A 23633-nucleotide genomic window follows, 5' to 3' on the forward strand; every position below is an offset into this window, starting at 1 on the left:
TGAGTCTCTCTCTATCAAAAAAAAGTAAACTATTTATCCTTCCTGATTCATCAGGGTCTTATAAAAAATGTTGTTATTTTCCAAATTATTTTTCTTACATAAAACCTCTTAAACAGTTTTATTCTGATAACTATGCTCATCAGCCTTGACTTTCCTCCGTTTTGCAGGGAAGGTATTAAATGCTCTGGGGAAGAGGAATAAAAAGCTCAGAGACAGGGCCAGGGAAGGAAGCATGCTGTCCATGTAGCTAAATTCTGCCCTGAGCTTTCACAAGGTGACGGGCATGAAATGGCAGAGGCGAAAGTAGGGAGTGAGAGAAGGGGAAAAGAAGAGGGAAGAAGAGAAAGTCTGAAAGCATATATTGTTTGCTTAGAAAAACGTTTTAGGAGAGGTCTGGTGGCAGTTCAAGAATGTTCACTTAGTTAGATGACTTCTAAACTGGGACTTGCCTAAGAAGCCACACTGCAGGGAGGAGGCGGAGTTGGAACAGCAGTTCTCTTCCTTTAGCAGCCCCTCCATCTAGCCTTCCACATAGCAGGCTGGTGAGGTATTGAGCAGCCCCTCTATTGGCCCCGCACCCAGTTTTCAGAAGCTAAGTTCATTCTACAGGTCTCTAAAGGCTTCAAGGAAGACCAGATCTATCCATTGTTGGCCTGGAAATCAAAGAAGACACTCCAAATCTTCACCATTCAATAAAGCAGTGACTTACTGAAAGAATTACAGTTTACTAGCAAACCCCTCAAATGAATCTCTATGTATAATACATGCATAACCTCCTAGTCTGAAGATAGCAGTATTCCAAATAATTGTAGGCTCCAAGATATCACTTAGTGACTTCTAATTTAGGAAACATATGCTCTAGAGAATTCCTCCCATTATACACACACGTATATTTGTGTGTGCAAACATATATCCTATTACAACAAATGACTCTGTTTTTAAGCCACACTAGGTTACAAAACAATACAATGAGTTAACTTAAAATATGTCATATTAAAATCTGGGCATGAACACAACTAGAAAGGAAGCCTAATTCATACCAGAAAATATCAAAACAAAGTCTGGTAAGTATCTAACTAGTTAGTCTCAAAGCAGTAGCTTCTCATTAGCATTGAGAAATAACAATCTGAGTGGTAATGTGAATACCTACTGTGGAACTGGTACTGGATGTTGTATAAGCTGGGAACAGATGCCTCTTAAATTCAGTTTGTTGCACTATGACAGGGTTCTACTTCAAGGACTCATCTTTTCCCAGTTTATTCTTTTCCAGGAAAAGCTTTCTATGCACTTTCATAAACAAATGCAACTCTTCTTGTCATTTTCTGTTCCTTTTTTTGGGAGAAGGGGACACTTAGAGCTTTTTTTTCCCCTTCAAAGAGCACCAACCTTCTGACTGATAACGAAATAGAGGGAAATTGAAATGGCAGAGTAAAAAATCAATCAGGCACATAGGCAATCCCTTCCCTGGTAGTGTTACAGAGTATACATTAGTATTCATGATATTTTAGTTAGGAGACAACATCTCCAGCAAAAGAGTCACCACACAGCACTGTGTCAGGCCATCTAGCACATCTTTCCTACCACTTCCTTGCACAGAATCTGTAATCCAAACACCTACCATGGCCACTCCTCCAGAATAGCCCCACTGGTCTTGCTCCTTTTCCTGGGACAACAGCCCAAGTCCTCTCTGCATCCTTACTGCTCAGAAGCAAGACATGAACATTTTGTTTGAGGCATTCTTGAAGAAAAATGATAATGATCTTATAATATGAGGTATCTTCAAGTTTGTGTTTTGGGAGGAAGAGTGGTATAAGAAGACACAATTGCTGGATAATTCTCAGAAACCAAACATAGAATTACCTATGATTCAGCAATTCCACTTCTGGGGACATACCAAAGGAACTGAATCCAGGATATCAAAGAGATATGTGCAAACCCACGTTCATAGCAGCATTAGTCACAACAGCGAAAAAGTAGAAGCAGCCCAAATGTCCACTGATGAATGAAGGGATAAAGAAAATGTGATATATACATACAAATATGTTTGGCCTTAAAAAGGAAGGAATGTTTGACACGTGCTAACAACATGGATGGACCTTAAGGACATTATGCTAAGTGAAATAAAGCAGAAACAGAAAGACAAATATTATATAATTCTACTTATATGAGGTACCTAGAGAAGTCAAATTCATAAAGACAGAAAGTAGAATAGTGGCTGCCAAGAGCTGGGGGAAAGGGAATGGGGAGTTGTTGTTTAACGGGTATAAGTTTCAGTTTTGCAAAATAAAGAGTTCTGGAGATTGGTTGCACAATGTGAATATACTTAATGCTACTGAACTGTATCTTAATGGTTAAGATGGTAAATTTTGTTATGTGTCCTTTATCACAATTAAAACTCCCCCAAAACCTATAGTTCTTAGTATTTCCCAGTATAATGGTGATAACAATAATACCTTACAAATGTCTGGGAACTTCTTTCTGAGAAATCCAGAGAGCTGGGCCTCCAGATTTGTTCATGCCAACTCAAAACGATACCAAGGATGAGTTCAGTTGTAAAAGTTGCACTTATCAGAGTTTAACTTTCTTTTCCCCACTAGCACGAATGTTTGGTATATATCACCATTTTATCCCTCTGAAACCAGGGTCACCCAGACATCTGTGGATGTCGACCCGCAGTGCCACTCTGGTGTTATCTGGGATTCAGGGAGAAGAGGCCAGCCTATGTTGAGGAAGAAGAGAGATTTGTGAAGTCAGCCTCACTCCTCTTCTATTCAGAGAGTTCAGGAATGTGTCCATACTGTTCCTCCCCACAAAATTCACCATTTTTTCTGCAGGTTAAAGGTGACTTCATCTCTTTCCACTTTGACCTTTAAACTCAACTCAGTATTCAACTTGGCAGTCATTCCTATCTAAAAATTACACACAAGATTAGTACTCCAGGTGCTCTCTACCACCCAACAGGATCTGTTACCTTCTGCCATTCTGTGTCTCCACTCGTTCTTTCAGAACCTGGGGATCAGAGGTTTTGTATAATGATGACACTTTATAAGCCATTTTTTGCATCTCAAACACAAAGGAACACAGTGCAGTGAAAGTGGAAAGATGGAGAAGGGGCTGAGAAATAGGAGAGAATAAGGACCCCCAGAAGAAATACAAACAGCTTTTGGAAGGATGCATTTATAAAAATGACATCAGGCAGCTGGGTGCAGTGGCTCACGCCTGTAATCCCAGCACATCGGGAGGCCGAGGCAGGCGGATCACCTGAGGTCAGGAGTTCAAGACCAGCCTGACCAACACGGTGAAACCCCGTCTCTACTAAAAATACAATATTAGCCACGTGTGGTGATGCATGCCTGTAATCTCAGCTGCTTGGGAGGCTGAGGCAGGAGAATTGCTTGAACTCAGAAGGCAGGGGTTGCAGTGAGCTGAGACGGTGCCACTGCACTTCAACCTAGGCGACAAGAGCAAAACTCCATCTCAAAAAAAAAAAAAAAAAAAAAAAAAAAAAGACATCAGGCCCATCTGGAAAGTATTCTAACAAAATAAAGAGATAAAAAGTCCCTTTCTACTATGAGCAGCAGATTTGCAGAATATAAAACTTCTGGAACAGCAAGACCGTATAGCCAACTAACAAAGCAAAACAAAACTGAAAGAAGAGCTCCTTCGAGGGATGTCCAGCCACTGCTAAGTTGTAAGCCTCTTCCTGGGGCTCAAGGGCAGTACCAGGTACAAGAGGCCTTCCTACTGCAGTTCCCAAGTGCGTGTCTCCTACAGGCATTTGTGAAAAGGGCTCCAACCAGCAATAAATCCAATCTTCCCTCTATCCCTCCAAACCTGATGACAATGTGGGCTGGCTCTGTCAGAGCTAGCGCAGGGTTTCTGAAACCACTAGGGCTGATATGTCCAGCTTAGAATCTTCCCTTATTCTCTGTCAGCTTCGTCTCCATTTTCTTGTACAACTTGGTAGTAAAATATGAAAAAAATGTGGCAATTGGAGGACAGAATCAACCATGATTTTTCTCTTTCATCACTGTTCTAGTTATTTGGCTTTACTAGGATATAAACAAGTGAGTCCACGAGCCCCTCACCCCTTCGTTGTTTATTATACAGACACATTTTACAACACTTTGGGCTGGAATGAAGACATGAAACAGGAAGTTCCTGATCTTGCTCTCCTCTCCTCCTTATCCTCCCTGTCTCAGTTAACACAATAACACAGTCAAAGATGCCGTCTAGTATGTTTCCCAAAAACATCCAGAAAGAGCTCAGCAGCCTCTCTGGCTAACCTGTCCTAGAGCTGCACAGCAGTCTAATAATGTAGGAACTTCCTTCTCTTAACTTGGATTTGAGAGGTTTTCTTTTTCCACATATAGGTCTGAAAATAGCAGGCCACTGGGTAATTAAACTGTCCCTCATTGGCCTCAGGAAGAATAATCCTGGGCTCTTTCTATGTTTCTGGACTGCTGCTTCCCAACCCTCTAGCCATCTTTCTGGCTCTTTTGCAGACTCTTCTCTAGGAAGCACAAGGCTGAAGACATAAAGCTCTGGCAACCGTCACACCTCACAGCCTCTTCAGGGCCTGCTTGGCTTTGCTCTGGGCTGTGCCTGCTTCTTAAACTCTGGTGCCGGGAAAAGGATTTCCTTGTCTCATATTCAAGCTGTCCCTACTGCTGCTTCTCTACTCCTGTTTTGTGTTAGTAAAAGAAGGAAGGAAAGAAAAGGGGGAAGGAGGACAGTAGAAAAAATAAAAAAAGGAAACTTAAGAATTTATAATGACATACTATTTTAACACGAAATACAAGCCAAAAGATGAGTTTTATGAGATGAAAACCCCACAAAACAACAAACTTTTGCATATAACCTCACAAGCACGTTTTTATGCACAGTATTTCTGTATTTTCTAACACCCTTTGAATGCCCCACAGATGTCTGCAAACACAGGCTGATCTGTCCCATTTCACATTTACATTAACAGGTAAAAATGACAAGAGGCCTAGCTGAATTCCACGAATAAGTTATTTAAAGAACATCTGAAGTTTTGTTCTTTCAGAAGCAGAGAATTTCTAAACAGGGAAGCAAGAGATTCTGAGAATTTCATTTTCACCATAATGGCTCAATGTTTGTTCCTCTAACAATGTGCAGTTAACAGCTGTGCGCTGACTCTTACATTCAAAGCCAAAAAGCAAGTTCTTCACATTAGAGAAATCGTTAAAGACAGTTCAAGGAAAGAGAATTAGGTATTTTAGAGTGGCTACGAAAAGTTTTCCAGGGGGGGAAAAGCACTAACCTGTGTTGTTTTAATCTGCTGAAAACAACCAACTTCTCGAGTTCCCCTGCTGTCTTCTAGCCAGTTTCCTGTAAATGTTGCATGTGACATTATACTTCCTCACTGCACCTTCTTTGACTCGCCTCCCTAACCGGTCAGAGGCATGTGATAAGATCAATTTGCTGCTTGCTTCACATGGGGGTAACCCTGTGTCTGCAGAAATGATTGTCTCCCCCAGCTTGTTTCAGGTGTTCCCAGGACACAGGTAAAGAGGAGATAAGCCAGGGGGAAGTCATACCTGGACTCCAGGCACTCCTGACTCCAGAGGAACCTAAAGGGGGAAGGGAGAGACAGTCTTGAGCCCCAGGGTCGCCTATCTTGAGACCGGAGTTCAGCGGCTGAGAAGGGGCAGAGTGCTCACAGAGGAGCCTGGGGCTTGGGTGCTCTGCTGTCATTAGGACAGCCCCGGGACTGCCACCCTCAGGGCAGCTGAGGAAGGGCCCTTGATGGTGCTGCACCCAGGATGTCCCCACACTCCTCTCTGGAGGGCACCAACATCAAGGGAACACACTCAGGCCTTGGTTCATATTTCTGGATCCTGCAGCAACCATGGCTACACATCCTGAATTTCCTGGGACTCTCTCAAGTTCACATGTGGTCATGCTGTCAGACAGTGTGCCCCAACTGTTGGTTCAGAAAACAAAACCACTGTATTCTCAGCCTTCCAGGGCTAAATAACTGGGAGACATTTCCCTCCTGCTGACCTCCAAAATATGCCAGCCTTTTGGTTTCCCTTGAAAGGGCTGGGCATCATCTTCCTCCAGGATGGTGCTGGGTTCCTGGCAGCGGGTGAGTCCTCGCCATGGGGGCTCTGATGGTGGCCTGACAAGAGCACCAGAAGAGTGCCGGCTGTGACCCTCTCTGCTCTGTACAGCTGGAGAGGCTGGAGGAGAGCTGGAGCAGGGACTAAGCAACAAGCCCAAGGGCACCATATCCAGCTTTCTTGTTCTACTCACTGGTACCTTCTGTTTCTTTCTGTGATTCTCCCAGCCATCAGGAGGGTCCAAACATACTGGAATTTGTGGATATAGGAAGTGGTGTGTGGGAGTCAAATGATCTCCTGGACCAAGGGGAATATTCCACAATTTGTAAGACTTGACTCTGCAAAAACCCCAAAGTTGCTTCTATTTGGCTACCCTGGCATGATTATTTTTAAAAAAATGCTTTTAAATGGATTTTTTGTTTTGTTTTTTAGAAAGGTAACTGTAGACATATTCCAAGTCTTGAAAATACTACTCTATAATTCCCCGATGAAGTTTTCCATGGGAGAATACCGAGTAAGGAAACCAGTCCTGGGACTCAGAACTGTGGACAACAGTAAAACCCTGAAGTCTCACCACATGATTGCACTTCTGGCTTTGAAAACACACATAACTGTTTTTACCATTTTGACAGTTGATGGCTGGTTTTCTGATTGAAATGACATTTAGATTAGACAGTTGAGTCAAAATGGCTGTCCAAGCTATAGACATGGCATTAACTTTAAAATAGGAATAATGGTAAAATTTTGCCATCTTGGAGTCAGAAATTGCAAGAACTTTGGAAAAACAAAATACTACATAGATGAAAAATGATGATGACTCAATTTGAATGTATTTAGAAGTCTCACATTCTGGGTTAAGCTGCCAGTTCCATTTTTCAACTAAGCAGCTGCATATGTTCTGCTTAAGCCGTGTTCTGTGTGGAGTTTTTAAAGGCCTTAATAAAATGCTTTATAATTTTCCATTAAAATCCCTAACCTGGCTTTCTGTCCATGATCTTTTTTTTCTGGTTAGGCATTTACAAATTTTAATACACTTTATATTTCAGAACAGTTACAGATTTACAGAAAAACTGAGAAGACAGTACAGAGTTCCCATATATCCTACGCCCAGTCTCCCCTATTATTAACTTCTTAAATTTAGTATTATACATAAGTACCAATTAATAAACCAATAGTGATACATAATTATTAACTAAAGTCCACAGTTTATTCAGATGTCCTTAGTTCTTACCTACTGTCCTTTATCTGTTCCAGGAGCCCATCCAGGACTCCACATTACATTTAGTCATCGTGTCTTCTTATGCTCCACTTGGCTGTGACAGTTTCTCAGGCTTTCCTTGTTTTTGACAACCGTGACAGTTTTGAGGAATACTGGTCTGGTATTTTGTAGAATGTGCCACAATTGGGCACACAAATGGGTGTTTTTCTCTTGGTAAGGCTGGGGTTATGGGTTATTTGGAGGAGGATCACACAGGTAAAGTGCCATTTTAGTCACATCACATCAGCTATATGTATTATCCACATGATTTAATACTGCTGGTGTTGCCCTTGATCACCTGGCTGAGGCAGTGCATGTCAGTTTTCTCCACTGTAAAGTTGCTCCCTGCTTCTCCCCACCTTTCCATATCATACTCTTTGGAAGAAAGTCCTTCAGGGTAGAGTGTCTATATAAATTATTTGGAATCCTTCTGCATGGAAGATTTGTCTCTTCTACATATTTATTAATGTATTCAATAATTTATTTATACCAGTATGGCTGAATGGATATTTATTTTATGCCTTGCATTTTAATTCAACAGTGCTTTATTCTGTTGCTCAAATTGTTCCAGCTTTGGCCACTGGGAGCTCTTACCATTGGTTTCTGTGCTCCTTTGACATACTCCTATCAATATTTTTTTCTTTTTTGTTTTTAAATACTTCCTCACTTTCCAGCACTACAAGATGCTCCAGGCTCACCATGTATAGTACCTCCCCAACTGTTTATGATTTTGGTTTCTTTTTTTGTTTTGTTTTGACAAAAGAATACAAAAATAAACTGATGGGCCTGAGAAAACGTGTCTTCAATTTTAATTAATTCTGCTCATGTGTATTAATAACAAATTTTGTTTAATTACATTCATAAAATTAGTCCTACCTACCTGGCCTCTACCAGCTGCAAAACACCATAATACCAGTGGCTCACACCTGTAATCCCGGCACTTTGGGAGGCCTAGGCGGGTGGATTACGAGGTCAGGAGATCGAGACCATCCTGGCTAACACGGTGAAACCCCATCTCTACTAAAAATACAAAAAATGAGCAGGGCCTGGTGGCGGGTGCCTGTAGTCCCAGCTACTTGGGAGGCTGAGGCAGGAGAACGGCGTGAACCCGGGAGGCGGAGCTTGCAGTGAGTCGAGATCGCGCCACTGCACTCCAGCCTGGGCGACGGAGCAAGACTCCGTCTCGAAAAACAAACAAACAAAAAAAACCCCACCATAATACCAAGTGAGTGAAATTCTGCACTGGCTTAATCCCAAGATGCATGGTTGTGCTGGTAGTGTTTTTTCCCCTACATATTTTTAACATTCCTGGAATCGAAGTGCGCATTTAATGTCATGTCTTTTTTTCCTCCTTACCTGTTATTAATTTGATGTTATACCTTATAGTTGGTAGTTTTCTGAGAATGGAGGAAATAGATCAGTCAATTACTTTTTGTTTGGACTAAAAGATGTAATTTATTTTCACTGATTTTTTTCCCACTGAACAGATATTTTGACTAAAGTAGTTTGATGTGTAGCATGTGCAGACATTAAAAAATCCCAAGATACATTCTACTCCAAACATATTCTAACTTTACCTCAAGCTACAAATTCTCATCAAGTCCTAAATATAGATAAAATACAGATATTGATATAAATTAAAAAGGGGAGTCTATTTAATTTTATTTTTTAAATTGACATTGTAACTGTACACATTTATGGGGTACAATGTGATATTTTGATACATATCTATATTGTATAACGATCCAATCAGGGTAGTTAGCATATCCATTAACTCATGCATTTATTATTTATGATGAGAACATTCAAACACCTCTCTCCTGGCTATTTTATAAAATACAATATTTTACCATTCACCACAGCCTCCCTACTGTGCAAGAGTGCACCAGAATTCATTCCTCTTGTCTAATTGTAACTTTGTACCTGTTGACCCCATCTTCCCCTCCCTCCCCAATCTCTAGTAACCATCTGTTCTATTCTCTGCTTCTATGATATCAACATTTTTTTTTTTTAAGATTCCACATATGGGTGAGAGCATGTGGTTATTTGTCTTTCTGTGTCTGCCTTATTTCACTTAATATGATGTCCTCCAGGTTCATCCATGTTGTCACAAATGACAGGACTTTATTCATTTTTATGCCTGCATAGTATTCTATTGTGTATATATACCACGTTTTATTTGTTGGACATTTACGCAGATTCCCACATCTTGGCTATTGTAAACAGTGCTACAATAAACACGGAGGGCGGATATCTCTTCGACATAATGATTTCATTTCCTTTAGATATATACATCCAGTAGTGGGACTGCTGGATCATATAGTCATGCTATTTTTAATATTTTTTAGAAATCTCCATACTCCTTTCTTTTTTGTTCATTTGTTTCTTTTTTCTTTTTTGTAAATTCTTCCAGATCCTGACCCATACTATTTTCCATAATGGCTGTACTAGTTTACAGTTCCACCAACAGTGATAAGTATTCCCTTTTCTCCACATCCTCGCCCAACATTTGTTTCCTTTTGTTCTTTTGACAATAGTCATTCTGAATAGAGTGAAGTATATCTCACTGTGGTTTTGATGCATTTTCCCTGATGCTGGACATTTGTATGTCTTCTTTTGAGAAATGTCTACTAAGCTCTTTTGCTCACTTTTGAGACAGGGTCTTGCTCTGTTACCCAGGATGGAGTCTAGTGGCATGATCATAGCTCACTGCAGCCTCACACTCTCAGGCTTAAGTGATCCTCCTGCCTCGGCCTCTTGAGTAGCTGAGATGAGAGGCATCCATCATCACGCTTGGCTAATTTTTAAATTTTTTGTAGAGACAGAGTCTCACTTTGTCACCTAGGGTGGTCTCGAACTCCTGGACTCCTCCCATCTCATCTTCCCAAAGTGCTGGGATTACAGTTTTGCCCATTTTAAATGAAGTTATTTGTTTTTGTTTGTTTGTTTTGCTATTAGTTCCTCATATAGCCTGGATATTAACCCCTTGTCAGATGTATGGTTTGCAAATATTTTCTCCCATTCAGCAGGTGGTCTCTTCACTCTAAATAGTTTTCTTTGCTGTGCAAAAGCTTTTTAGCTTGACGTATTCCCATTTGTCTATTTTAGCTTTGCTGCCTATGCTTTTGAGGTCTTATTTTTAAAGTTTGTCCAGACCAATGTCAAGAAGCATTTTCCCTATGTTTTGTCTAGTAGTTTTACAGTTTCAGGTTTCACACTTATGTTTTTAATCTATGTTGAGTTGATTTTTGTATATGATGAAAGGTAGGGATCTAGTTTCATTCTTCTGCATGTCCTATCTAAAGCAATTAGGCAAGAGAAATAAATAGAAGTATCCAAATTGGAAAAGAGAAAGTCATATTGTCCCTGTTTGCAGATGACATGATTTTAGATATAGAAAACCCTAAAGACACTACCAAAAAACTGTAAGTACTAATAAACAAATTCAATAAAGTTGCAGGATACAAAATCAATGCATAAAAATCAGTAGCATTTCTATATACTAACAGTGAACTATCTATAAAAGAAATCAAGAAGACAATTCTATTTACAATAGCTACAAAAAGAGATACCTAACAATGAACTTAACCAAGGTGAAAGAAGTCTACACTAAAAACTATAAAACTTTGATGAAAGAAATTGAAGAGGACACAAATATATGAAAAGATATCCCATGTTCATGGATTTTTTTATTTTTTATTTATGTATGTATGTATTTATTTATTATTATACTTTAAGTTCTAGAGTACATGTGCACAATGTGCAGGTTTGTCACATATGTATACACGTGCCATGTTGGTGTGCTGCACCCATTAACTCGTGATTTACATAAGGTATAGCTCCTAATGCTATCCCTCCCTGCTTTAATTTTAATTCTTTAATTTAAAGAATTTATATTGTTAAAATGGCCAACCTACCCAAAGCAATCTACAGATTTAATGCAATCCCTATCAAAATACCAATGACATTCTTCACAGATACAGAAAAAAATCCTGAAATTCATATGAAACCATAAAAGATCCAAAAGAGCAAAAGCAATCCTGAGCAAAAAGAACAAAGCTGAAGGCATATCTGACTTCAAAATATACTGCAAAACTATAGTGACCAAAACTGCATGTACTAGAATAAAAACAGACACATAGACCCATAGAACAGAATAGAGCCCAGAAATAAATTTATGCACTTAACACTCAACTGCCATTCAACAAAAGTGCCAAGAACACATACTGGGTAAGAGACATTCTCTTCAATAAATGGTGCTGGGAACATTGGATATCCATGTGCAGAAGCATGAGGGAAGGTGTTGAATTCTTTTCTGGGTTTACTGACTCCTTTTGTGTTTACTCTATTACTTTTCCAAGATCTCATGAGTCCATTATCATGCCCGAGCAACCTAATATTGATGCTGAGGGGTTACGAGAATGGAGTTTCAGTCTGGCTGATGAGGAGCAAATGTGCTGACTGGTCAGCAGGCAGATCCAAAGGTCTTGCTTCTGCTTTCCTACTGAGACAGACAAATAAGTGCACAGTGGCAGAACTGACCAGGAGTCCCCTCTCTGTGGCCAGGATTTTCTCTCCAGCTAATGAACCGCTGTTATTTTGGGAGCATGATGTTTTATAGATCTTTTTTCTTTTAATGGACAGAGACTAATTCAACCATTTCCCACTGGCATATCTTACAAATGGTCACAGACAAAATGCCCAATCTTTTTATCCAGGTAGGCAGAACTTGGCTACTCTAAATACTATTTAGTGTCCCACTCCTGTATAAAGTGTACCAAAATACTGATAGTGCCTTACTCATCTCACCAGTACCCAGGAGGGACTGGAAGAGATGCTGCACTGACTTTTTTCAGCAACCATTTACCAAGCCTGTGCCACATGCTTTGACATTGAGCTAAGTGCTTTATATACATATTTTCATTGAATTCTCATTATAATCCTGTGAGGTAGGTACTGTGATCTCCACTTTACAGACAGAGTAATCAAGATTTACGTGGTTAACTAACCTCTCCAGAGTCTCTTGATAAGTCTGAAGCCAACGTACAGGTTCAGTTCTATCGGTGCAGAGACTCAGAGCCTAACTGCTACTCTTTGCTATAGAGAGATTTACCATACTATAGATAGAATACCAACTGCTATATTAATAAATGACCACTTTATTGAATAGAGTCCTATTCTCTATTTTCTGCACATACCTTTCACCTCAACCAAACCTAAGCTGCAAAGAGGGCAAGGATAGTGTCTAATATCCCCTTATGTCAGCTTTCCATTCTCACTGCAGCAGCTCTCCTGGGGACCCTGCATTCTTCTTGCTTTCCTGTCAATTCTAATTTTATTTTTATTTTATTTTTAATTCTAATTTTCTTCTGCTTTATCTTAATTATTTCCTTCCTCCACCTTTTTTTTTTTTTTTTTTTTTTTTTTTTTTTTGAGATGGAGTCTCACTCTGTCGCCCAGGCTGGAGTGCAGTGCCGCAATCACGGCTCACTGCAAGCCCCGCCTCCCAGGTTCACGCCATTCTCCTGCCTCAGCCTCCCGAGTAGCTGGGACTACAGGTGCCCACCACCATGCCCGGCTAATTTTTCGTATTTTTAGTAGAGAAGGGGTTTCACTGTGTTAGCCAGGATGGTCTCCATCTCCTGAGCTCGTGATCCACCCGCCTCGGCCTCCCAAAGTGCTGGGATTACAGGCATGAGCCACCGCGCCCGGCCTTTTTTGTTGTTGTTGTTGTTGAGACTGGGTCTCCCTCTGTCGCCCAGGCTGGAGTGCAGAGACATGATCATAGCTTGTGGAAACCTCGAACTCCTGCCCTCAAATGATCCTCCTACCTCAGCCTCCCAAAGCACTGGGATTATAGGTGTGAGCCACTGCACCTGGCACCTCCTCCACGTTTATTATTTCCTTCTCCCCACTTTGTTTTGCTTTATTTTATTAGCTTCTTAAGTCACAGTCTTATTTTTTCCAGTCCTTTTAAATAAAAGCTTAACTTATTTAAGTGTATTTTTAGTCCTATTCCACACATTTTGATGCATTATATTCTCATCGTTAACTTTTAAATAGTCCATAGTTTTAGTACTGGTTTTCTTGACCCAAGGATTATTTAGAAGGATCATACCTTAATTTCTAAGTGCTTAGATGGAGGTGGGGGAAGGAACCATCTTGTGTTAATTTTCAATGCTACTATACTATTATATGCGGCCAATACATGTCTAGTTTTTGTTAATTGGACATCTTCTTTGTGGTTGAGTATTTAATCAATTTTTGTAAATGCTCCATGATATTTTTAAAAAATTGTGTGTATGTCCTATTTGTTGGGTTAAGTCAATAATGATAATGGAAAAATGCTATTCAAATATTCTGTTCCTATTTATTTTTGTCTACTTGATGAAATATTGAAAGCATTTTCTTAGTCTCCCACTATCATGATGAAAAACTTCATTTGTATTTAAAATTTTTTTATTTTATTTATATGTATTTTGTGTGTGTGTGTGTGTGAGACAGAGTCTCACTCCATTACCTAAGGTGGAGTGCAGTGGTGCAATCTCAGCTCCGCCTCCTGGGTCCAGGTGATTCTCGAGCCTCAGCCTCCCAAGTAGCTGGAATTACAGGCACGCAACACCAAGCTGGCTAATTTTTGTATTTTTAGTAGAGCTGGGTTTTGCATGTTGGCTATGCTGGTCTCCAACTTCTGACCTCAAGTGATCCGCCCACCTTGGCCTCCCAAAGTTCTGGGATTACAGGCGTGAGCCACCATGCCTGGCCCGTATTATTTTATTTGTATTTTTAACAGATTTTTCAGTGCTAGGATACTCAGTGCATAAAGGTTCATTATTGTTAAATCCTCTTGTTGGATTTGTATTTCTTATTCTATGTCTCATTTAGTATTTTTTTTACATTCAATCCTACATTTTAAAATATTAATATTACTGTCCTGATTTTTGTTTTGTTAGTTAGCATTCACTAACCTATCCCCTCTTTTCATCCTTTCTGTGTTATTTTGCTATACATATGACTCCTAAAGATGGTATATAGCTAGATTATCTTTTTAAACAATGAGAGTCACTGATTTTATTAGAAGAATTTAACCTAGTCACATTTATTTTTGTTTAACTTATTCCTGCAATTTTATCATGTTTTCAGTTATATTATTTTCTTCCTGTCTTTCCCCTCTTTTCTAGACTTTTTCTGACTGATCATGCTCTTAATTAGTATAGTACCCTCCAACCCAGCTGTGTATGTGTTTTAATATGTAATGGTTTAGAAATCCTACTTAATACTTTTTTCAAGAGATCAAATACATGTGACCTTTTTTCATAAACATCAGAGAACTACATAGTAGGACTCTATTAATTGGTAAAGTCATTCTGTTGTTTTGAGAAATGTAGTGGTAGGTTCATGTTAATAAGAATAATTATATAAGAGGGTTTAATATTACACAGGCATCAGAAATCTTTCTAAAGGGGTATGCTGCCAGGTATCCATATTCACTCCCCTACCCCCCTCCCTATATGAAGGACAAGCTACAGCTTTCACAAATAATGTGGGTAAGTGTGGGGTAGAGGCAGCAAGGAACCCACTGGCTATGACATAACCAAAAACATCCTGGGGACTGCTTCTGCAAATTTTGGACTCTGAGACACGTAGGCAATCTGGAGATCTACAGAGGTATCTGTAGAAGGAAGGCTCTCAGGGTGAGTTTCCTACTACCTCATTTCCAGTCACTAAAAGCCATCATAACTGAGGAATCTGTTCTAGATTAGGTGACGTCACAAAAAAATGTAAACATAATTGCTAAAGAGTTGACGAGCTCAATTGAGAAAATAATGTTGCCAGACCTGCTGAATGGCTAGAATTCTGAGTTTCCTAATGTCTAATTCAGGAGGCACAGTAGTAAACAAGAATTCACAATCTTTTTTTCTTCTCTTTTAAAAAATGAACTACTTTTCAATTTTTAAAGCTTTGATATCACTGGAGGGGTATGGGGGAAATTCTGGCCATAAAATACAAATATTGTTGTGTGGTTTTTTATATGTGTATGTGTTTGAATGAAAGTTAACATTAAAATTCCTTATTTGATTTTTCATAGAGAAGCCCAGAGTAGAGGGGAAGGAATAGGGATAAAGGTACAGAAGTAAGACCTGTCAGTCACTCGATTTACTGAAATGAAACCTTGGTTTGGACTACAAGAAAACGTGGTAAAATACCTTAAAAGAGTGTTTCTGTTTTAATATTACATGTTTAAAAAAATCAATTTAGCCTAAAAAACCCTTTGAGTTAAATATTATATGTAATTATTCTTATATTACAAATGAGCAGATTAAGGATCCAAGAATGGAAAAGATTTGTTCAAATAAGTAAATAAGTGATAAAATTGGAATTTGAACCCGTTTCTGACTATAAGTGTCATTTCCAGTACACACCATAAATGCCTTCTTGTTGTTCTCTCTCTGAGAGAAATTTAAATCCATGCACACCACATGAGTTGTGCAGCAGGTAACTGTGGCAAGATATGGTCTGTGCTTTACAATGTACGTCAAATGGTCCAGCCAGACCCCAGGGCAATTGTTTCTAAAATGACCCTGGGGGATTTTTGGAGTATTATGTCATGCAAAGCCTCTCCTCATTAACAATCATGCAAAAAGCCAGCAAACGCTGTTTCTGACCCTTGGAACAGCTAAAGGAAGTTGAAAGGTCAAGAAAGTTCTCTTGCTGGTAGACTGTACACTGACTGGTACATTGTTGATACCATTGTGATGTGATCTAAGGCAAAATTCTCAAGCCCTTTGACCAGCTGTCTTCAAATCTAGACCCCTAGTGGGGTCATTCTTCTTTGGCATACCACAGGGCCTGATGCCAACAACCAAACTGGTGCTTTCCAACGCTGTGCAATTGAATTCCAAATAATTAGGCCCTACATTCATCTTTGTTGTTGATCAAAACATTGAAAGAAAACGGCAAATTCCCTTGTTCATAAAATGACTGGCTAGGGACACATAAGAAAGCCTTGCCATTCATTCATCCAACGTGAGTTTTAAGAAGGCTCATAAATACAGAACAACAGAGGTAGCAGAACGACAGTACTGAGAAGCAAGACACCATCTTACATTTGGTGCTCCTTTCTTTTGGGCTGAACAGTGAAGAGATTAACATAGGCAATGTAAACAATTCAACAGAGTGCGAAAAGTGTCAGGAGTGATCGTGAACAGTAATGTGTCTCTCATTATGGAGATTGGTGGCTTTGATTCAGAATTTGTGTTTTCCTCACATATATGTAACACGGGACCAAGAGAACACCTAATTAATGATCTATTTGTATATTCTTCCTACTCAGGAGCATCCCTCTCCTCCATATTTAGGAGCACATCGAACAGGGCAAAACTGGTAAACAAGTTCATATCACTCCTGAAAGAAAGAATTCTGAAATCAAATTCTGAAATCAAACTGCCTGGGTTGAAATACCAAATCCATTACTTACTAGTTGCAATTAATTGCTTTATTCTTTTGGGTCACAGTGTTCTCATCTATAACACGGAGATAACTTTAGTATTATTCAATGTGAGTATTAAATGCGATGCTACAAAGAGTTTAGCCACTGTAGTGCATAAACGGTGGGTACTGTTACTATTGTAGGTGGAAAATTTTATTCTCGGGAAATCTGTATTACAATTTCTCACAAGAAGGCAACCAGAGTCAAGCAAAGAACTTTCTTTCTTTCTTTTTTTTGAGATGGAGTCTCATTCTGTCGCCCAGGCTGGAGTGCAATCTCGGCTCATTGCAACCTCCACCTCCCAGGCTCAAGCAATCCCATCTCAGCCTCCTGAGTAGCTGGGACCACAGGCACCCACCACCACACCCAGCTAATTTTTTGTATTTTTAGTAGAGACAGGGTTTTGACATGTTGCCCAGGTGGGTCTCGAACTCCTGGGCTCAAGCAATCTGCCCACCTCGGCCCCCCAAAGTGCTGAAACTACAGGCGTGAGCCACCACGCAGAGCCATGAACTTTATTTCTGAGGGTGTTTTCCATGCAGGAAATAAAGGATATTCAGGAATCAAACGGAACAGAGCTGCAGATTATCCCAGAGAGGTACAGTCTAGCTAGAAAGCAGGAAAGGAAATCCATTAAGGGTACTTTGAGGCTGGAGGTGGTGAAGCACATACTTTCCTAAATTTGGAAGAGTGAGAATATTTGTGTCTGATCAAAAGTAAGGAGGAAAGCTGAGGCAGGAGGATTGCTTGAAACCAGGAGTTCAAGACTGGTCTGGGCAACAGAGCGACATCCTGTCTCCAAAACATTTTTTTTTTTTAAATTAGCCGTGCACAGTGTCACACACTTGTAGTCCTAGCTATCTGGGAGGCTGAGGCTGGAGTATCCTTTCAGGCCAGGAGTCCGAGGCTGCAGTGAACTATGATTGCGCCACTGTACTCCAGCCTGGGCGACAGAGTGAGATGCTTTTTTTTTTCTTTCTGAGACTGAGTCTTGCTCTGTCACCTAGGCTGGAATGCAATGGCGTGATCTCGGCTCACGGCAACCTCTGCCTCCCAGGTTGAAGCGATTCTCCTGCCTCAGCCTCCTGAGTAGCTGGGATTACAGGCGCGTGCCACTATGCCTGGCTAATTTTTGTATTTTTAGTAGAGATGGGGTTTCAAAATGTTGGTCAGGCTAGTCTCGAACTCCTGACCTTGTGATCCGCTCCCCCCTTGGCTTCCCAAAGTGGACCCTGTCTTAAAAAAAAAAAAAAAAAGGCAGGAAAATGGCATATGAATTACATCTTCATGATAAAAAAAATGAGGAAAGCCTCATGGCTAATGAGAAAATATGTTAGATAAGAAAGATAGAGAGAGGTTTCAGCAGAAGCCATGAGGGTAGGCAGAGGAAAAGGTGGCTACAAAGAATTTTGGAGAAACTCTTTATGTAGCATAAAGCATAAAACCCTTAAGCCATGCCTTTTAGAAGAACCTAGATTAAAGAGAAAGGTTATTCTTCAATGCTTCTGGGATTGGGATATGTTTTGTTTGAAAGAGACTCCAGGCAGAATCCAGACCATGTGGGGTCTCAGGATTTATTCAGGTTACAATTAGAGGGTGGGTTACATCCAGTTGAGCAACATCAAATCCAACCGTGTGTTAGTCACATTTTTTCTGGATTATGATTCAGATTTTGAAATGGCCGCAGACAGGCTGACTTACATGATTCTGTGAAGGAAGCAGACGTACTAAACAGAAACATCTCTCGAGATTTTATTAATTAGTGACAGTCATAATGAATGGGGAACATTATATGTTGTATAGCAACATCTATTATTTTCTTTGCCTTCAATCAACTTCCAGAAATAAGGTTGGTGCTCTGGGTGGTGCCTAAAGTAGAACAAGGGTGCTATTTACTAAATTACTATCGCATACTTCTCAATGATATAAGCAAGGTACTGAAAGCAACATAATACCCACCAATTAACTTCCAATGACAAATCTGCATACAGAAATGATCAGCCATCTCTGTGTCTAATAACGTAAGTGTGTTTACTGAAATATGTCTCCTGAACATTTTGTGTAAACTGCATTTTAACCTTTGGTGCACTGTGGAGCATTAATAACACTGATGCAAGTGGAGGGAGAATAGGAGTTAATGGAATATTGCAGTGAGTTGATAATGGTTTTTAATAAACTCTACTTCTTTTATTATTGGAAAATTAGAAACATGAACTGTAATATTCATGAAAGCATGCTGAGATTTCTAGTAACTAGGTTTTATAGGCATGAAACTCTCGCAAAGCAACAAAGAATATACAGGGGGAAAATAGGTTGTGACCAAGTCTAGTGTGCTATGGAATGTACAATTAAATGCAAGAATTCGGCTTTAAAAAAACACATCTAGCCTGATTAAAAACAAGGATTTAGGGTTATAAAAACAAAAACAAACAAAGCAAAGCAACCCCTCCCCCCTTGTCATTAATGACAGACTGCTTTGGGCTATCCAAATTATTAAAAAAGAATTTGGTTAGGAATTCCCAACCAATGTCGAGATTACATTTCACATTTGTGCAGTTTGCATAACAGGCACATTTAACTTACATAAATCCAACTTTTAATGCTTGAGGGAGAAGGAGAAAGAAAGTAATTTAAACAGTGATGGCCATTTCCCCCACCACTCCTCACAGTGAATGTGCCCCCAGAGTATCCTGAGATGACAGACATGAATCTGCAGGTTCGTCTTCAAGACTCTCAGTGTTGTCATCATCAGGCCATACTAGGGGTGATTCCAGCCTTTAAAAATACATGTATTTCAGATACTGAGCCTATAAATGGCAGCTAGCTACTTCATCTGTGTATTGGGTACACACACATATACATTTCCTGTGTTTTATTATGTTTGAGACAACTTTAAAAGCTTTCCAGCTGCGGAGAGATTGCTCCTTCTGGGGCTAGCCAACTCTCAGAGATAACAAGGGTTCAGTCAGGAAAATGCTTTTGATATGCAAAATAATCAATCCAGAGTCAGCTGTCCCCTCTCTGGCCCATATACCCCAGGAGACAATATTCCTCTGCCTTGGTCATCCCAGGGCTAGGTGTCACCCCTATAGTTTAGAGCCTGCTGAAGTTATTCAAACTAGCCAACCCTAAACTGTTTTCATCCTGCCCTGCCTTGCCTTTCCCAAAGAAACCCCAATAAAAGCTCTGGCCTAAATGTTCCCCTTGTTCCTGTTTTCTGCCTCCTGACCACCCTGGTGTCTTTCCCATGTGGCCCTATGTGGTGTGCTGTGCCTTTATATGTAGGACTCGTAAGTACAATAAATGTTGTTTTCTTGAGCCTCTCCTGTGTCTTCTCCCAGGGCTACTCCTGACTGACCATCACATAAAAGAATATAAAACAATCTGAAAGTCAACCAAGGAAATAGTAATCAAGAATAATTCTGAATAGACGTAATTTCTACTTTATGCATGACTGTAAACCTTAACTTCACTGAACTAGACCAGGTAAGACTTTATCTCCACATGGTTCCTCCAGTCCTGACAATAACAGACCAGAACCTGTGCTGCTGCAGTGATCTTAAGGCTAAGTAAATTCTAAATCACCCTTCTTTCTGAGTAGCCCCTCCAATGTGTCAGTTCTCCTTATGCCAGGCTGATAAAGTATAGATGAGTATTTGGGGTTTTTTCAGCACTTATGGCAGTGAGCACCTCAGAAAGAGGTGTTCTGTCTCTTGGCCTTGGTTCAGGGGACCTCTTCCTTCTAGACCCTCCCAGGTACAGCTGTGCCCCCTTACTCTATCACTGCACCAGTATAGTCCACTAGAAATCCTACTCTACATGTCTGTCTCCTTCTGGGTGGGGAAAATGGTCTGGCACCTTGCAGGTGTTTCCTGAATGAATGAAAGATGACTGCCTCCCAGCAACTGAGAACAGAGGAATCCCTCATTCTCAAAATCTGCAGTTTAGTTCGCAAGTTTTATAAACGATCAGTTCACTCTGTGTACACACAACATGTAAGAGCTTCCAAATTTTTAAATGCTGATTCAGTCTAAATTAACCTGTTGGGTAATTTACAGTTATAAGGCAAACACTGGGATATGAAACCACATTTGTTACTCCTCCTATAAGCTCCTGTATATGGGAGTTGTTTCCTGGACCTTCTACTTTCACTGAATCTTAAGACCATCCTGACTGTTCTTCTCCATGATGATGGACTCTTTAGCTTTTCAGTTTTCTTTTTAGTATTAAACAGTACATCTCCTGACAATATTTTAAACAGATAAACAGGTATCTAAATAAGATAGAAAGTCTTTGACAAACAGAAAGCATCCAATCTATTATTTCTTCATCCCTATGCTAGGGACCCTTGCTCTGATTCAATGTGCGCATGAGCTCTTTCAGAAGGCTGGGCAGTGAGGAATGCCCAGGCAGGTGCCTGCCATGAGAACCCGCATGTGATCACTGCACAGCTTGGATGAGACCAATACCATGGCAAACTTACGTCTACAGAGACAGCCCTACAGACTGGCATCACACGTGCTATGGATTTGCCATCCCTAATCTAGGAACACAACTTTTGATTCACAGGGAATTGGCTTTCACATTGCTTGTTGGGCTTTTAAACCAGTGAATGGAAAGAATAAAAAGTTTTCTCCACACAACTTCTTAGAAGAGATCTGCCCTGTGATCTGCAATGTCCTGATGTTCAAACTTCTAACTCAGTCATCTGTGGAGACCGCTCAACTGATTCCAAGTGGAAGTACTAAGACTGCTTCTTAAGCACCAGCTACCTCAGGCCCTAAGAGACTCATCTTCCTGTATATGCTCAGATTACTCTGCAAATGCTCTTTGTAGCACAAACTATTAGCATTATCCATTAACCTAAAATAATTATTACATTAAGTATTTACATGAATCAACACTACTATCTTTTTAAAAAAAAACAAAGTACTTTTTTACGCACTAATTCATCATCACCAAGCAAAGTTGTTGTTTCTACTTCAGAATGATAACACTGAGTTACTGCTAAATGAAAAACAATAGTAACATACCTTTTCAAACATGCTATAAAATTGCAGCAGAGCTTGGTTTTGTTGCCTTTCACTCTGGGTCCTAGCTCAATAAATATCTGTTAACTGGTTAGCGAACTCCCCAGTGTTTATCTTGTATGGAAAAAAACTAGCAGTAATACAGCACACTTTGATGCAACCAGGTGGTTCTCACAATCAAGATCTTACAAACACAACGATGTGTTATATGGTGACTACCCAAGCTATAAAGCCAGACGACTTTGTTGGATGAGTGCTCCAGTTATCTACTGCTGCATAACCAAATGACCCCAAAACTCAGCTAGATAAAACCACTACCATTTCATTATCCTCACAGATTCTTGGCTCAGGAATTCCGAAATGGCACAGTGGAGACAGCTATTCTCTGTTCCATAATATCTGTGGTCTTAGCTGGGATCACTCGATGAACTGGGGGCTAGAAGACTGGAGCTGGAGAATCTACTTCCAAGAAGGCTTCTTCATGTATATGCCTGGTACAAGGCTAGGAAGGATAAGGGATAGACTCAACCAAGACTGTCATCCAGAGCACTTACAAGAAGCCTTTATGGCATGTAGCTGGACTTTTTACGTAGTGGCTCAAGTCTCGAAATATAAGTGTTTCCAATGAACGAGGCAGAAGTATAGCTTTTTAGGTCTTAGCCTTGGAAGTTACACAGGGTCATTTCTGCCACTGGTCAAAGTAGTCTCAACCTCTCCCCCATCACATTTAAGGGGAAGGACCACAGGCCCACCTCTCATTGTGAGGAGAGTCAATGTATTTACAATCATGTTTTAAAATACCTACAGTAAATCTTCAGCCTCTTGTCTGGTGCACCAATATTTTGAACTTGAAATTTTTAATGATAAGCCTGTGTGCTTACGGAATATGAGCCACTAAGTGTCTGCGATTATATTTCTAGAAAATCAGCTTCTGAATTGTGGGAGGCCACAGTCCCAGCGCAATATAATGCCTACAGGGACGTTACATAAATATTAATTTGGAATAACAACAAAGGATACAACTGGTGGAAAATCTGTTGTCTGTCTTTGGCCCTTTAGTATTTTCCTTTGGTGATTTTTCCCATCTCCATTAAGGCTATATAGCAATCAGATGCCGGAGGTTAAATTAAAGCATTTAAGGAGCTAGGAACCTTAGGGGGAAATAATTTAAATTTATAGAGCTAACCATTAGGCTTGAGGTGGCAAACTTAAACTCCTACCAGAGCCAGGCTGGCAGAGGAGTAAGTGTGGCTGGGGTAAGTCAGTGGAAGTACTGGGGACTGAAGTTCACTGGAAACATTTGCCTTAAGGTATGTAAATTCCATTTAAAAAAAAAAAAAAACACTTCATTTTCTAAAACTGGCCTTTGAACCATAGCTTATAATCCTTAATTTAGATTAGGTGGTGGGTATTTCCTAGATTTATGGTTTTTTGCCCTGGTTCTGTTGGTCTGTTTTCCACTCCTCTATGAGATTGGGTCTGTTTTCCACTCCTCCATGAGAAAATAAACATTGAATATATAATTCTGTAGCTAATAACAAACATATAATGAGAATGTACTATGTCCAGGTGCTAAGTATTTTATTTAATGATCAGTAGTCCTTTGGGGTGGGTATTACTGGGCCCACCTTACAAATAAGGAAACTGGGTTCAGGAAGGTTAAATTAACCTGAAAAAGGTCCTAAAGCTAGTAAGTGGCAGAGATTAGGTTCATATTGAGGTATGTTTGCCCCCAACACCTATGCTGTTAACCACTCCATGTTAGA

The 23633-nt window shown here is 40.0% G+C and overlaps 1 protein-coding gene across 4 annotated transcripts in view; it reads right to left on the bottom strand.

Annotated features, from left to right (window-relative positions):
• WIPF1 (WAS/WASL interacting protein family member 1) overlaps positions 1 to 23633 on the bottom strand; it is a 122896-nt gene that overhangs the window by 69587 nt on the left and 29676 nt on the right. Inside the window, exons 1-2 of one of the 4 annotated variants that reach the window (XM_054477659.2) lie at positions 5565 to 5586; positions 5288 to 5355 (exon numbers count right to left, since the gene is read on the bottom strand). The exons of 1 other annotated variant lie outside the window; for it this stretch is intronic. The gene's annotated coding sequence lies outside the window, so the exon portion shown is untranslated. Of the gene's footprint in view, positions 1 to 5287; positions 5539 to 5564; positions 5598 to 23633 lie in introns of those variants that run through there. 2 more of the 4 variants (XM_063647629.1, XM_054477657.2) reach the window with 2 other exon arrangements.

This window comes from Pongo pygmaeus, chromosome 11 (assembly GCF_028885625.2).
Source record: "Pongo pygmaeus isolate AG05252 chromosome 11, NHGRI_mPonPyg2-v2.0_pri, whole genome shotgun sequence".
Lineage (NCBI taxonomy): Eukaryota > Metazoa > Chordata > Mammalia > Primates > Hominidae > Pongo > Pongo pygmaeus.